Consider the following 16238-nt stretch of genomic DNA (forward strand, 5'->3'; position numbering starts at 1 on the left):
AATTAGTGAAACCCAAGAGTGGAGAAGTGTATAAACCTCTGGGGGGTGGGGGGGGGGAAGGTAGGTGAGGAAGTGTTATGTAGGACAGGTATGGGAGGGGTAGGTTTCTCCTTCCTGTTTTGACACAGCCGCGGGCAGTAGGGCCATCTCTGTCCCACAGGGCCCCTTAGAGGAAGTTAGTAAAGGGTACCCCCTCTCTGAGTGGATGCAGCTCTGTCCCAGTGTGTAGGGTTTGGTGAGTGGGGTGTGGGCTGGGCCCTTTATGTCCGGAATGATCTCTAAGTCTATGCCTAGTGGCCCTGAGTGCCAGTTCTCATTGTAGACTAGTAGGCTGTGAATATGTAACATGGATATTTAAACCCACTGAGTGGAGGTCTTCGAGTTAATGGAATTCATCTCTCTTTTTTTTAAGCTTATTATTTATTTTGAGGAGGGAGGGGCAGAGAGAGAGGGAGAGAATTCCAAGCGGGCTCCATGCTGTCAGCACAGATCCTGACACAGGGTTTGAACCCACGATCCCTGAGATCATGCCCTGAGCCAAAATCAAGAGTCAGGTGCTTAACCAACTGAACCATCCAGGTGCCCCTCTTTTTTCTTTTTTTTTACAGATTTTATTTTTAAGTAATTTCTCCACCCAACGTGGAGCTCGAACTCACAACCCCAAGATCAAGAGTCTCATGCTCCACCGACTGAGCCAGCCAGGGACCCCTCCCCATCTTTCTTATAATACTATTACATATGATACAGTTGTAAGAACCTAAGGGGGGAAAACTGTTAGATTTATTTGACTATGTAGTTTTCTGGTGAACCTCTTGGACAATGCGATACTTAATACATAGGAGGCATAGAATATTAGGTAAAGTTAGAAGCAAAGTGATTTTTTTAGCCAGGCTGAAAACTTGAGTTGTTACCTTGACTTCCACATTGCTGGGAAGTGTGGAATGTTCTCATATATAGTATAGTCAGGAATACATTGATTTTTAAATTAACTTGATTTTTAAATAGTAATGAAATCTTTGATTCGCCACTCCCTGAAGTGTGGAAGAGATACAATTAGCTGGGTTTTGTGAGGTCTGAGAATCATATAGTTTTTATAGGGTGTTTTTATTTTGTTTTTTTAAATATCTACCTACCTATCTATCTATCTATTTATTTATTTATTTAATTTATTTTGAGAAAGAGAGAGAGTGTGTGTGCACTAGGGGGGCAGGGGCAAGGAGAGTGGGGGAGAGAGAGAATCCCAAGCAGGCTCTATGCCCTTAATGCAGAGCCTGACTCAGAGCTCCATCTCACGAACTGTGAGATCATGATCTGAACCAAAATGAAGAGTTGGGCGCTCAACTGATTGAGCCACCCAGGTGCCCCTTTTATGGGGTATTTTTTATTTTTTTTTTTTAAAGATTTTTTTTTTCAACGTTTATTTATTTTTGGGACAGAGAGAGACAGAGCATGAACGGGGGAGGGGCAGAGAGAGAGGGAGACACAGAATCGGAAACAGGCTCCAGGCTCTGAGCCATCAGCCCAGAGCCTGACGCGGGGCTCGAACTCACGGACCGCGAGATCGTGACCTGGCTGAAGTCGGACGCTCAACCGACTGCGCCACCCAGGCGCCCCTATGGGGTATTTTTGAAATGGTGGTTCTTAAACATTTAAAAAATGTTATTATTATTATTATTATTATTTAAAGCTTTTATTTATTTATTTATTTATTTATTTATTTATTTATTTATTTATTGGGTGGGGCAGAGAGAGAGGGGGACAGAGGATCTGAAGTAGGCTCTGCCCTGACAACAGAGAGCCCAACGTAGGGGTCGAACTCCTAAACCGTGAGATCATGACCTGAGCCTAAGGCAGATGCTTAACCTACTGAGCCACCCAGGTGCCCCTACAAAATAGTATTAAAGATGTAACTCAGTAAGACTTCAATGTCCTACTTTGTAAATGATGAAGAAGAAGGGTGCAACACCTGGGAAGGGCAAACACTTGTTCAGTTACTTTGTGCAATTTTGCCTAAAAATGGGGCTACCTAAGTCAGTGCAAATCTAGAGTGTGATTTGGGGGCAGAGATCAAAGCAAAGGGTCTCATTTTTAGTTCAGTTTATTTAATAAGCCAGAGAGTCTACTGTGTTCCAAGAAGTTCAAATCCATCCTGACAGGACTTCAGTGTATCTCAGCTCTTATGTTAGATGGTAGACAGATGTGCCAAGAGGAAATACCTACTACAAACTGGTCTCTTGCTATTCTGTGGAAAAGAGATGATCAAGATGATATATGGTTCCATAACTAAGATATTTAAGATCATCTTTTTAAGTGGGATCTTGTGGGGGTCCACACAGCTGGCAATTTGCCAGGATTCTTTGGAAGAGCAAGAAGCAATGATTGCGGAGTTAAGGGTATAGATGTTGAGTGACTTGGAATGGGTAGGACAGAAGGTTTCTAAAGGGGTCACCAAAACAGAGGGTCCCAGGGACACAGCATCTGCTGCTCTTTCCCCCCAGCTCCTCATGTTATCAACACCCTAAATCTCCTTTTTCTGGTAGTTGTCACAAAACCTGGGAGGAGGGGTTGTAAACTTCATTGCAAACAGGTGGGGTTCTTTTTAAGAAAAGGAATACATAAATAGGAATATAAAATTAGGCCCTTAGAAGGGTGTCATGCAAGGAAGAAGTCTTAAATCTTAAGCTTTATTAGCTTCATGGTAAATATGTCTCTCTGCCTGAGATTTAGAAAACCTTTTTCTGCCTATTGGATTTCTGGCCATTGGTCCTTCTGGAAGGCATCATGGAAAAGGATGAAAATCCCCCATATTCATTCCTGCTGAGTGATGGCATAACATCAGAGCAGCAACTCTGGGTCATCATATGAACCAGCCTTTCACTAGCTCATCAAAGGTCAACTTTGTAATGAGAGAAGCAAGTAGCATAGGAGAAACCTATCTGGAAAATATCAGGTTATTATGACTACTTTTCCAACATTCTCATGCTGACTGCTCAGAGGTTATTTGCACTGGCTATCCAATGAAGTGTGGAGAAGAGCCAAGATGATTAGGCCAAACTCTGCTATTTATAATTTCCCATAGCAGCAACACCTCCTTCTTTTTTTTTTTTTTTTTTTTTTTTTTAATTTGCTGGGAATGGAACATACATCATTGTTATGAAATGGCCCTGGCTTTCCTACAGTGTGGCCAGGGATGACACAGGAGGCTAAGTTTTCCCGGTGCCTTTTACATTGACCCATGACTATATACCTGATGGGATCTGATTTATATTTTGGAAAAGTTCCCTGTGGCCGTTGAGTGGAGAACTGATAGTGCGGATAAGAGAGAAAGCAGGCAGATGAGTTAGGGGACTGTCACAGTAAGCGAGGTAACCGATGATGGGAGTTTAGACTTGGTGGGTTGGACTTCAGAGACAGGGTTGGGTTCTCAAAATCTTTCGAAAGCAGAGTCAACAAGACTGCTAATGAACTGGATGTGGGGTGACGCCTGGAGTATGGGAAGAAAAAAGAGGATACACAGTTGTTTCTTAAGGTTTTGGCCTGAATACTAGATAAAACTTCAGAAAAGGGAAAGATGCGGGCAAGTGCAGGATTAGAAAAAAAGAATCAAGAATTCTCTTTGGATCATGAAATTGACCAAGTCAAACTTCACAGACTAGGGGGCACCTATTCTAAACAATGCAAATTTTCTTTTTTTTTTTTTTAATTTTTTTTTAACGTTTATTTATTTTTGAGACAGAGAGAGACAGAGCATGAACGGGGGAGGGTCAGAGAGAGAGGGAGACACAGAATCCGAAACAGGCTCCGGGCTCTGAGCTGTCAGCACAGAGCCCGACACGGGGCTCGAACTCACAGACTGTGAGATCATGACCCAAGCCGAAGTCGGACGCTCAACCGACTGAGCCATGCAGGCACCCCTAAACAATGCAAATTTTCAATCCTGAAATATCCATCCATTAAAGAACAACTCTATAAATACCAATGCAAGATTTGTATTTATGTAAATTAATGTTGTCTCTTTTAGCCTGACATGGAGAAGTCCATGCTGTCAGTGTTATGACTGGCTCAGCATAACCAAATTCCAGTTCCACTAGAGAATTTCAAGGTTTAAAAAAAAAATAAATATAAGAAGTAAAACTCAAATGACCACCGTGTTTGCAGGCCAAACACTGATAATCTGAAAGGCAAGTCCCAAGGTCTAATTATCAGCAACAGACAATTCTGAAAGAGAATCTTGTTAAAGGAGGAAAGTCTTCTATGTGACTTCTCAGTAATTAATTGATTAGTTAATTAATTAAATAATCTCACATGCAAACAAAAAGCACACTCAACTCCTTCCAAAGGGAGACAGCCCATGTCCAGTTATGGCATCTGTTCCTTCCCTGCTTGCATTCATTCATTTAACAAACATGTAATGAATGTCTATTATATACTAGGCACAGTGCTAGATTGTGGGAACGTAATTATGAACAAAACATCCTCCCCGTCCCAATGGAGTTTGCAGTCCAGTGGGGGGGGTGGGGGATAGAAAAGTAAACACGCAGGGACTTCCAACCTCAGCTATCTGAAACATTAGAAAAACTGAACACGTTCATATAATAAGCACTTAGAAATGCTGACTAACATTTAAAGAAACACATAACTGGGGAGCTTGGCTGGCTCAGTCGGTTAAGCATTCAACTTCAGTTCAGGTCATGATCTCGCGGTTCGTGGGTTTGAGTCCCGCATTGGGCTCTGTGCTGATGGCTCAGAACCTAGAGACTGCTTCGGATTCTGTGTCTTCCCCTGTCTCTGCCCTTCCAGTGCTTGTGCTCTGTCTCTCTCTGTCTCTTAAAAATGAATAAAAACGTTAAAAAAATTTTTTTAATTAAAAAGAAAAAAAAAGAAACGCATCACTGAATTGGTAAGATGAAAGAGAAATCTCCAGGGTCCAAAGTGGAGAGAGAGCTGAAAACCAGAGTAGTAAGCATGAGAGTGGTTGATGTAGCTACCCAGGAGAAGAATTAATCTCAGGAATCTAAACTATTCTAGGATCTATTCAGCGTGGCAGGGGACTATACAAGGGCATGATCACCAGGAGTTGAGAATTATTGGGTGCTACCTTGAAAGCTGGCTATTACAACCCACTTGGCAAAGCACTAGACCAACTGAGGTGCTGGCCAATGACAAGAGAATGTGGACAGGTAGGGGAGGAGCCATAAGTGCTATAATCAGTTCCATAAGTGAGGACTGTTGCCTCTACTTGTATTTCCTTCCTTGCTGTGTCATGTATATTTTTCTCTTTTATTGAGGTATAACTTTGTGAGATAATTAAAAAAAAGTACATATATATAAATGTGTATATATATATATAAATGTGTATACACACACACACACACACACACACACACACACACACACACACACAACATACACACACCCCTGGTTCCCAGCACACAGCTCCTAAAACCCTCCTAATTTCTTCAGTAATAAGAACACTAGGAACATCTTTTGTTCTAGTATTTTGTCTTTAACCCAAGCCCTGGCACAAAGTCCCCAAATCCCTGGAATTCCCTGGGCAGTAGCAGTGGCTTTTGTTCTGATGAGGTGACTCTAGTGGTCTCCTGGTTGGCAGCTGGTCATTGGAAAAACCAAGCGATGATTAGATGCTTGGAATTTTCACCAAGAGGAGAGAGGGGCTAGGAATGGAGTTAGTAATTGGCCATGCCCATGTGAGGAAGCCTCCGCAAAAATCCCAATAGTGTAAGGTTAGGAGAGCTTCCCGGTTGGTGAACAGGTAGAGGTGCAGGGAGAATGGTGTGCCCAGAGAAGGCATGGAAGCTCTGTACTCCTTCCCACACACCTTGTCCCACATATCTCTTCCATCTGGATGTTCATCTGTGTCCTTTACCATATCTTTTATAATAAACTATTAAGCAGTAAGTAAATGGTTTTCTTGAGTGCTGTGAGTTGCTCTAACACATTAAGAACTTGAGGAGGGTGTCATGGGAACCTCTGATTTACAGCCAGTTGGTCAGAAACGCAGGCAACAATTTGGGTTTGCAGTTGGCATCTGAGGTACGGGTGGGGGCAGTCTTGTAGGACAGGGTCCTTAACTTGTGGGATCTGACACTATTTCCAGATAGATAGCATCAGAATTGAGTTAAATTGTAGGACGTATAGCTAGCGTCACAGAGAAACCCCCACATCTGGTGTCAGAAGCGCTGTGAGTGCAGTAGTCATGCGAGAGTAAAGGGGAAACACAGGAGGAAGACTGGGTTTTCCTTCTCTGACTTACATACAGAAAGTCAGATAGATATAGATATGTTTATTCATTTTTAAGAGAGACAGAGACAAAAAGCACGAGTAGGAGAGGGGCAGAGGAGGGCTCAGAGAGAGAGGGAGACACAGAATCCGAAGCAGGCTCCAGGCTCTGAGCTGTCAGCCCAGAGCCCGACGCGGGGCCTGAATTCACGAACCGTGAGATCACGGCCTAAGCTGAAGTCAGATGTTTCACCGACTGAGCCACCCAGGTGCCCCGAAAGTCAGATATATTTAAAAGTAGTTATCCTTCTCCTCCCTATTGCCTTCCTCTAGAATTGTGTACTGTGTTGGTTGGCAAAGGTTAAATTTGTCGTTTTGTCCACAAGTCGCAAAGTATGGAGGGGGACCTTGATGAAACCTGGGAAGGAATGGATGCCATAACTGGACATGAGTTGTATCCTTTTGGAAGGAGTTGAATGTATTTTTTTGCTTGCATGTGAGATAATTATATTATGTTAGGCAGAGGCATTTAAAAAATTGTGTATGGTATGAAAAAAAGTGGGAGGACGTTGCTTGGCAACCCGTGGTTGGAATGCAAGGACATCTGTTGTTTTTCTCTATCAGCATTCTAGCTCCTTCTTTTGGAGAGTGTCTCCTCCCCCACTACTCGCTGGCTTGGTGGGCTGTCAGTCATGGGTCTCTGCCCTTCCCTCGTCAGACGATGGCATCAAATCCCAATAGGACACTGGAAAAATATTTTAGTGGGAGACAGGAGGACAGAAAACTCCTGGAGCTGATTGATTCTGGGGCGGCATCCTGAATAGGCTTTCTATTACGTACATATCCAGCACTGCCCTGATTTCTGAATATCTTGATCCTTGGTTGCTCAGATTGTCTTTTGATTTCGTGAATTTTCACATTTTCTTTCAATAAATTCCTTTATGTTTCCCTTTAAGTTAGCCAGAGTTGGTCTCTGTTGCTTGTAGACAAAGGACTTTAATTAGTAGTTGTCTCTTAGCATTAAGCTCAAGTAGGAGGGGCCTGTAGCAAAAGGACAGTAAACTCAGAAGAGTACCATAGATAGGAAAGAGAACCCCCAAATGAGATGATATTTAGTGATCCAGCTTTTTCAACACATGCATAGAGCAATCTTCTCTCCAGTGATACCTCCATGATGTCTGGATGGGAATGGTGTCAGGAAGGGTACTACTAGTTACTAGTTACTAGTTACTAGTTACTAGAATACATTGTATTCAGAACCAGCTTATAGGTTTTGCACTCCAAATAACACCACGAAGTGCCATTCACATAGATTAAGCAACGAATGGTACCCTTGGTGTTGTACAGTGTAGTGACCTGGTACTCCCCTCTCATGGTCCCTGTTGCTGGACTGGCTCTTTGTGCCAGCCTCATGCAGCCCCCTTCTCGAATTTTTCCTCAAGTGCACAGTTGAGCTTGTCTGCAAATCCATCAGATGGGTTTGTATGTGTCTGAATAAAATAGTGGATAGAAATCAACACTCTGTTTCTCAAGGAGTTCCTAAGAAATCAGTGGATACATTGAATGTTTGTGTACTCCCACCCCCCAAATTCATATGTTGAAGCCCTAACACCCCCCCCCCCCCCCAATGTGGCTGTATTTGGAGATAGAGCCTTTAGTAATTAAGGTTAAATAAGGTCAGGAGCATGGGTTTTTCTGATGTTAGGATTAGTGTTCTTATAAGAAGAGATAGCAGAGAACTTACATTGTCTTTCTGTCTCTCTCTTCCTCTCTCCAAGAGCATCCACTGAGGAAAGGCCATGTGAGGACATAGCAAGAAGGTGGCTGTCTGCAAGCCAGGAAGAGAATCTCAGCAGAACTGAATCAGTTGGCACCTTCAACTTAGACTTTTCAGCCTCCAGAACTGTGAGAAAATTAATTTCTGTTTTTCAAGCCACTCAGTCTATGGTATTTTGTTAAGGCAGCCTGAGTCGACTAAGCTTTAAATAGATACGTGGAGGTGGAGAGAAGAGTATTAATGAATCTCACCCATGAGAAGCACTGAGTCAAAAACTGGGCCCAACCTAGCAACCTTGCTACATGAAAAGGGTAAAATGAATTGATTGTGTGTCTTTTTGTTGTAGGGGAGAACAGATGAATGAAAAACATGTGAGAGAATAGAACCAACTCTTGCTTGCTTGCTTCCTCTTTCCTCTCTTTTCTCCTTCCTTCTTTCCTTCCTTCCTTCCTTCCTTCCTTCCTTCCTTCCTTCCTTTCCACACCAAACCAACCAACTCTTTCTTTGTTTTATGTTTTCTTCAATATGTAACCCATAAATACCTTATCGCTATAGGAAAGTGATTATCACATCACCACCATCAACACACACACACAAACATTAAAATAGAAATAATATCAATCAGCCAGGAAATGCAGACTGAAATCCCAATGAAATACCACTTCATGCCCACTAGGACTGCCATAATCAAAAAGACAGATGATAACAAGGGTTAGAATGTTGAGAAATAGGAACCCTGATACACTGTTGGTGGGAATACAAAATGATACAGCTACTATGGAAAATAGTTTGTACACAAATGCTCATAGCAGCACTATTCCTGATAGTCAGAAAGTGGAAATTACTCAAATGTCCATCAGCTGAGGCATAGATAAACGAAATGTGGTCTATCCATAAATGAAACAGTATTCACGCACAAAATGAATGAAGTAGTCATATATGGTGCAACACGGGTAAACCTTGAAAACATTGTACTTAGTGAAAGAAGCCAGACACAAAAGGCCACCGACTGTAGATTCCATTTCTATGAAATGCACAGAATGGGAAAATTCATAGAGACAAAAAGTCCATCAGTGGTTGTCAGATGCTGGGTGGAGGACATGGGGAATGACTGCTAAAGGGTATGAGGCTTCTTTTGAGGTGATGGCAATGTTCTGGAATTAGTGGTGATGGTTGCAAGGCCTGATAAATATGTGAAAAACTACTGAATTTTGTATGCTTAGAAGGATGAATGTTACAGTATGTGAATTGCATCTCAATGAAGAAAACCAAAAAAGCTGACTCCTATACTTCTACATCTTGGACAATCAGCCATTTGGTAACACCATCCAACTTTGCATTTTCTACGAAAACGTTAAGTAAGAAGGAATTACTCAAAGAAGGAGAAAAAGTTGATTATAAATTATGAAACATTAATTTTAAAAATCTGTATTGCACAGAAGGCTAATTATAAATGCAGTATGAGAAGTTACCTATGATTTAATTTTTTAAAACCTATATTGTATAATAGGCTAATTACAAATGCAAGAAAGAAATTGCCTATGATTTTTGCCATAGCTTGGTTATCCCGGATTGCAATTTTCTGCTATTCCCAAATAAACCCATTTTTGTTGGGGCGCCTAGGTGACTCAGTCAGTTAAGCATCCGACTTCGGCTCAGGTCATGATCCTCATGGTTTGTGAGTTCCAGTCCCACATTGGGCTCTCTGCTGTCAGGGCAGAGCCCCCTTAGGATCCTCTGTCTCCCTCTCTCTCTGCCCACCCCCCTCTATCTCTCTCTCTCAAAAATAAATAAACATTAAAAAAGAAAATGTTTGTAATAAATAAACCCATTTTCGCTGGCTAAAAAGAAGAAAGAAAACTTTTAAAAAGAGAGAAAGTTCTACAAAATGCAAACAATAACTAAGTGTATATTGTAGAAAGTGAGTCTCCAAAATCCTACTGTATGAGTAAATGTATGCTAGCAGTTTAACAAATCCTGACATCTCGGATGCACAATAAAAGTTTATTTTTTCCTTCTGAAATCCAAAATAGGATTTCATCATTGATCACTTAACTGTTCTCTTCTAAACAATGATTCAGGTGCCCAGGCTCCTTTCATCTAGTGTCTCCATATTGAACACAGACCTTCCAAAGCAGTCACAGAAAGAGTATGGAGAATTGTCAATTCTATTGGCCAGATCCCAGGCACAAGCCAATTCCTATCTGCAAGGGTGGCTGAGAATGTAAGCTAATGAGTGCCCACAAGGAACAATAAAGAGATTTGTTGAATTGTTGACCGATTTCTGACACACCCACACCATGGGCACCTCTGTCAATGGCTTAGAGCAAAGTACTCCAACTTTTTTTGTATGCATATATGTATTAATGGTATGTATTAGTATTAATGTATAGTATTTTTGTATGCATATATGTATAATGGTATGTATATGTATTAATGTATATAATGGTACTTAAAAATTTTTTTTCGGGGGGTGCCTGGGTGGCTCAGTCAGTTAAGTGTCAGACATCGGCTCAGGTCATGAACTCACGGCTCGTGGGTTCAAGCCCCTCATTGGGCTCTGTGCTGACAGCTCAGAGCCTGGAGCCTGCTTCATATTCTGTCTCCATCTCTCTCTCTGCGCACCCCCACTGCCGCCCCGCTGCTCACGCTCTGGCTCTCTCTCTCAAATATAAATAAACATTAAAAACTTAAAAAAAATTTTTTTTAGTTCTTTTATTTATTTTGAGAAGAGAGAGAGATCATGTGCACATGAGCATGAGTCGGGGAGGGGCAGAGAGAGAGAGGGAGAGAGAGAGAATCCCAAGCAGGCTCTGTGCTGTCAGTACAGATACTGACTTGGGGCTCGAACTCACTAACTGTGAGATCATGACCTGAGCCAAAATGAAGAGTTGGACGTTTAACCAATGGAGCCACCTAGGCACCCCAATGGTACTTTTAAAAAGTATTTTATTTTTTTAAGTAACCTCTACACCCAATGTGGGGCTAAACCTTACGACCCCGAGATCAGGAGTTGCATGCTCTACTGACTGAGCCAACCAGGCACCCCTATAGTGGAACTTTTTAATGAAAATGGAATTATACTATGCATATTGGATACTATGCATGGGTAGGCAAGATTCAGATATAACCTACACTTATTTCATTGTCATCCAGACATTCAGAATTTCGAATACACAGATTCAAACCTGGGTAATCTCGAGCAGACACTGCTCACTCTTGTTCAGATGCTTTTCCTGTTGACTCAGAGGCTGCCCCAAACACTCTTTGACATGCTAGTCTGTGTGGACGGGTAATCCCAAGCAAAAAGAATTGAATGTGGAGCTCACAGCTCTTATGAGGCTCATCTTCCTATGGAGTTGCCTCCTTTACTCCTTCAAAAGAAAAACTGATACCCTCTGGCTTTTTACCTGTTTTTATTTTTATTTATTTTTACAACACATTTCCATTCTTTTAAATTTATTTTATTTTATTTTAGAGAGGGACAGTGCACGCGAGTGAGGGAAGGGGCAAAGGGAGAGAGACAGACAGAGAGAGAGAGAGAGAATGAATCTGGGGCTGGTTCCCACAACCCTGGGATCATGACCTGAGCCAAAATCAGGAGTCAGGCACTCCACTGACAGAGCCACCCAGGCACCCCTGTTATTTTTATTTTAACTTCAGCTGCAGTTAATCATTTTCCTCATTTTATGGCACATTATCATCATTGGTCCATGCAGTGTTCCTCATATATATTTATATTCCCTTTCATTCCATAACCCATTTCCTTTCCTACTCCAGACAACCGCTGTAATGTATTTAATACACATCCTTGTGTTCTTGCAAAATAGGTATTTTTTTCTGCCCGTATATTTTACATTTGCATACGTGGTCTGTGTTTATAACTTATTCTGACTTACTAAAACCAGCCCTGTACATCTATCTAATCCATTGCTCCCTACTGCTATATGGTACTTTTTGGTGCACATTCACTGCATTTTATGTATTTACTCTCCAGATGACAGAAATTCAGATTGTCTCCACTTCTCTGCACCACAAATAATGCTGCAATGAACACTGTGGTTCATGATCCCTTATGGATTTGTGTGGGAATTTCACTGAGATATAGACTTAGGAGCAGATTTGCTGGGTTATTAGGTATACACATACACTATTGAACTATGTGTCACCATACTACACTCTAAAAACGTTGCACCTGTCTTTATTCCCACCATGAAGAGTTCCTATTGCTCAACAAAGCCCACCATTATCTCCCTAATTTTTGCTATCTCAAAATCTTTAAAGCAATATCTCGTTTGTTTTTTTTTTTTTTAATTTATTTTGAGACAGAGAGAGCAAGCGTGGATGGAAGAGGGGCAGAGACAGAGTGAGAGACAGAATCCCAAGCAGGCTCTGCCCTGTTAGAACAGAGCCTGACTCGGGGCTCATTCTCACGAACCTGGAGATCATGATCTGAGCTGAAATCAAGAGTCGGACACTTAACCCACTGAGCCACCCATGCGCCCCAAGAAATATCTCATTGTTAATTTATATTTCTCTGATTATAATTCAGTTGAAATGTCCCTTCATATGCTTATTACCCTTCTCAGTTTCCTCTTTTGTGTATTGCCTACTCATAACCCTTTCTATTTTTAAATTATTTTTAATGTTTATTTTTTCAGAGAAATAGAAAGACACGGGGGGGGGGGCGGGCAGAGAGAGAGAGAGAGAGAGGGAGACACAGAACCCGAAACAGGCTCCAGGCTCTGAGCTGTCAGTACAGAGCCCGATGCGGGGCTCAAACTCAGGAACCGCAAGATCAACCCCGCTGAAGTTGGACGCTTAAACAACTGAGCCACCCAGGCGCCCCCCACCCTTCTATTTTTAAAATTGGAGTTGCTGTATTTTTCCTGTTGATGTGCAGGAGTTCCTTGTCTTTTCTAGATCAGGGATCAGCAAACTATGGCTCACAGACCCAATGTGGCCCACTTCCAGTTTTGGTAAATAAAATTTTATTAGAACATGGTCACACCCATTCACTTTCTGCCTGTGGCCGCTTTCCAGCGACAACAGCAGAGTTGAATAGTTGTGTCAGAGAACAACTGGATCACAAAACCAGCCTAAGATAGTTAATGTTTTGTTGTTTATGGAAAGGCTCTGCCAAACTCTGCTCCAAATAATAATCTCTTATTGGCATTAGACATTGAAAGTATCTTTTCTTATTCTGTCGTGTCTTTTAACTTTGCCTACACAGTCCTCTGCTGAACCAAAGGTCTTGGTTTTAATATAATCAAATCCATGAAAGTTACATTTTTTGGAGTTAAAAAATTTTTCTCCCTGCCCCTCGGTTACAAAAATATCATTCGACTTTTTTTCCTATTAAATTCATAATTTTACCTTTTACGTTTAGGTCTTTAACCCATTGGGAGCTCGCCTTTACATGTGGTATTAGATAGGGACATAGTATTACTTTCTCTGTATAAGGAGACAATTTATCAAACACTATCTACTAAACAATCCAATTAGTCTTTGAGCCAGTTTTGATGTATTGCCTCACAGTCCCAAACATATCCTCCATTGCTTGCTCAGCTAAAATTAAGATGATGCCTTTAAATATTCCTCTATTGCCATATGGCATAATGCTAAGCTTTGTCAGTAGAGGGTACTGGAGGGGCATTGGAGGACAAGGAGTTTTTCCTCTTCCTGGTTCATCCTCTTGACAGGAGGTTTGCAGTATGCAGTTTCTGTGGTGCTGGGCTTGCACGATGTGGTTCCTACAGTGTGCAGGGTCTAGTATCTAACAGCTTCCCCCGGCAACCTCTTGGGTAGATTCGCAGCAAATTTCACTGGTGTGGCACCTTACCAACTTCTCCACCAGCCAGTGAAGAGGCCACTCCCTCCTTAACCCAGTCTGGGTCTTAGGCTGGAGGGTAAGGAAGACTCTTCTTTAGGCATCCTCTCTTGCCCTAGAGATAATAGCTGCTCCTTGCACCTGAGATTGTTGTCTCCTTTAGAGCTCTCTTTATTTCTTATTATTCAATCTCCTGTTACCTTCGCCCCGTTATAGTTAATAGTTCTTTATACTAAATGTTTCCTGTTCAAATTATTACGTGATTTCTGTCTCTTGGTTGGCCCCTGATAGAGTCATCTCACTGATTTGTGCCACACTTTCATCATATATTAAATTCCCATATTTACACATGGGTTTATCTCTGAGATCTCTGTTTTGTTCTATTGGCCTATTGGTCTAACTTAATCTTTAAAAAAATTTTTTTAACGTTTACTCAATTTTTTGAGAGACATAGAGAGAGCGTGAGTGGGAGAGGGGCAGAGAGAGAGAGAGAGGGAGACACAGAATCCAAAGCAAGCTCTCAGCTGTCAGCAGAGAGCCCGATGCAGGGCTGGAACTCATGAGTCACCAGGTCATGGCCTGAGCTGAATTCGGATGCTTAACTGACTGAGCTACCCAGGTGCCCCAATCTAACTTAATTTTAAATAAGATAATAGCTTCAAAGTACCTAGCCATTACCTAGCACAGAGTAGGTATTCATTAAATAGTAGCTATATTGATCATGGTAGAGACTGTCAGAGTACCTGCCTAAGATCAATAATCTGCCTTTAGTTTAATTTTATGGGTTGGAAGAAGGGAAGCAGTCCCAGTAAGGGAGAAGAGCCTGTTCCTTGTGCAATCAGCTTATGAATGAGTGAAAATCCAGAAAATCATTTTCAGTGATTACTGGATTTTTCTGACGTGAAACCACTGCTTTAGTCATCATCCATAATTTACATTCATGTAAGCATTTGTTCTTGCAATGATTCTGATAGGTTTATACTATCATTTCTAAAAAGTTTTGGACATAATTAATAATCATAAACCCATTCAGTACAGCCTCATATAGGAATTCTAGTAAATGTTCCAACTATACACAGTACTTGTTCCAAAAGGGACGGTCCTCTCACCAATTAAATATAACTGAGTTATAAAACAAAATCTAGACAAATAGAAAAGCATCTCTTATTCTTGGAAGGGAAGACTTAAAATGTCCAACCTACCAAAATAAATACATTTAGTACAATTTTAATTGTAAATTTAGTAACTTTTTTTTTAACGCACAAATAATCTCTAAGTTGATTTTGTAGATAGTCTCCAGGGATGAACATGATTAATTCTTTCTCTGATGTTATCCCTCCCTTTAAGCCTGGACTGGATTTAATGACTCACTTAATCAACAGAATGCTGACTTGCTTAATCAGTAGAATGCCCAGGAAGTATTGTTCTGGGACTTCCTTAGATCATAAGAAACACTGTACCTTTCATCTGGTATATTAGAATGTTTTTTCTTAAGATACTCCCTCTCAGAACCCAGACATCATAGTGTGAGAATCCCAAGCCCTGTGTATACAGGCTACCTGTAAGTACTCTGATTGACATCCCCAACTAAGCTCCGTCCAGCTATGTGAATGAGTCAGCCTGGATATCCAGCCCAATGAAGCCTTCCAATGGCTCCAGTCCCAGCTACCATCTGATAGTAATCATATGAAACACCCCAAGTGAGGACTGCCCAACTGAGCCCGGTCAACCCACCAAAGCATAAGAGATAATAAATTATCGGGTTTTTTTACGTTTATTTATTTTTACTTAGAGAGAGAGAGAGACTCCTAAGCAGGATCTGTGTTGTCAGCTCGAGCACATGAACTGTGAGATCATGACCTGAGCCGAAATTAAGAGTTGGGATGCTTAACGACTAAGCCCCCCAGGTGCCCCAAATTACTGTTTTAAATTTACTAAGTGGGGCGCCTGGGTGGCTCAGTCGGTGAGTGTCCAACTTCAGCTCAGGTCATGATCTCACGGTTCATGGGTTCGAGCCCCGCATCGGGCTCTCTGCTGACAGCTTAGAGCCTGGAACCTGCTTTGGGGTCTGTGTCTCCCTCTCTCTTGCCCCTCCCCTGCTCATGCTCTGTCTCTCTGTCTGTCAAAAATAAATAAATGTCCAAAAATTTTTTTTAATTTACTAAGTTTTGGTGTTTTGTTTTGTTTATGAATTAATAGATCACTACAGCAGAAATTGATACCAGAAGTGTTATGCTGCTGTGACAAAAACCTAAACCACATGGCAATGGCTTGGGACCAGTAGTGGTTGGAAGCTGGAAGGGCCTCAAGGAAACTGTGCAGATCCGAAGAAAGGAAATTGTTACTGGAGTCTGGAGAAAGACAACTCCTGTTATGCAGTAGCAAAATATT

General features: G+C 41.5%; 1 protein-coding gene across 1 annotated transcript in view; it reads right to left on the reverse strand.

The window, feature by feature from the left end:
• MYCL (MYCL proto-oncogene, bHLH transcription factor) overlaps nt 1-16238 on the reverse strand; it is a 103520-nt gene that overhangs the window by 68783 nt on the left and 18499 nt on the right. The gene's annotated exons all lie outside the window — the stretch shown is intronic.

This window comes from Puma concolor, chromosome C1 (assembly GCF_028749965.1).
Source record: "Puma concolor isolate L17-30 chromosome C1, mPumCon1.1.hap2, whole genome shotgun sequence".
Taxonomy (NCBI): domain Eukaryota; kingdom Metazoa; phylum Chordata; class Mammalia; order Carnivora; family Felidae; genus Puma; species Puma concolor.